We start from the raw sequence: 1,095 nt of genomic DNA, 5'->3' as shown, positions 1-1,095 counted from the left end.
AGAGAGAGCAATTTTACTTTCTATCAAAGTGAAAAATATTATATTTCGTGGTTTTATACGCCTGCATCCAAAATCTGTAGAAATGTGTCTGAATCAGGCAGGTAATAATTAAACTGCGAATCATCTATATAACAAGGATGTAGTGCAAATGTTTTTACCTGGATAAGTAAACAGAAAATCCCTGCTTAGTTTGTCTAACATGATCCATTAACAGATTCGAATGAACGTCACATTTTCATGAAACAAATCTCCAGTTTCTCCGCATTAGCGGGATTTGTCACATTGCATACAGGCTCAATGTAAATGTGACCCATAGCAGTCATGCAATCAATAAGAGAGGAGACTGAGCTGTATATTTAGAAACAGGCTCTTTTATGGAACACCTGATCTATCTTATTTCTTTGCGCAGGCTCGTATACTGTGTGAAATTTTCACTCGCAAATCAATCGCTCTTTGTGATGCAAGCTGTTTCATTTGTCAGCAAAATTCATCCATGGGCTTCCATACAGCGGATGCTTTAATGAATAATTAAAACGGGTCTCTCGGCATATGATTTAAGCAAAAACTGGCTCCTACACCCACGTGTCAGTTTAATGGAGTGTGCGCGCGCGGCGAAGTCGGACCATTAAGATGCGCATCAAACGATTAACTTCAGTTGCCCCCTTGTGGTTAATTTTAATACAGCGCGCGCGCACATGGACTGACTGACCGAAAGGTCCGTGCACCCCGCAAATAGTGATAGACGTCTATGTCTTTGTGGATTAAACAAATAACATTAAGCACATTATACAAAACACCTATATATTACATTTAAATTATAATATCAGCAATGATATTCCAATGCAGATGTATATATCAGCATGAATTGATACACTTTGTGTGTGTTAGTACGGCTCGTCACTATTATTTAAAAAATCGCTAATAAAATCGTTACACGTAGTTAACCAGGTAAAAGTTGCTTTGAGTTTATTAAAGCTATTTCGTGTGACGAATGCACGAACCCCCATCTGTGTTTTGGGTACTCGTGGTGAGGGTATGGTGGGCGTAGTGTATCGGGGGGTTGGGACTCGTATTGGCCGTGGGGGGGGGATCAAG

The sequence above is a fragment of the Paramormyrops kingsleyae genome, chromosome 22, assembly GCF_048594095.1.
Source record: "Paramormyrops kingsleyae isolate MSU_618 chromosome 22, PKINGS_0.4, whole genome shotgun sequence".
NCBI classification, from domain to species: domain Eukaryota; kingdom Metazoa; phylum Chordata; class Actinopteri; order Osteoglossiformes; family Mormyridae; genus Paramormyrops; species Paramormyrops kingsleyae.
This window is presented reverse-complemented; position numbering follows the sequence as displayed.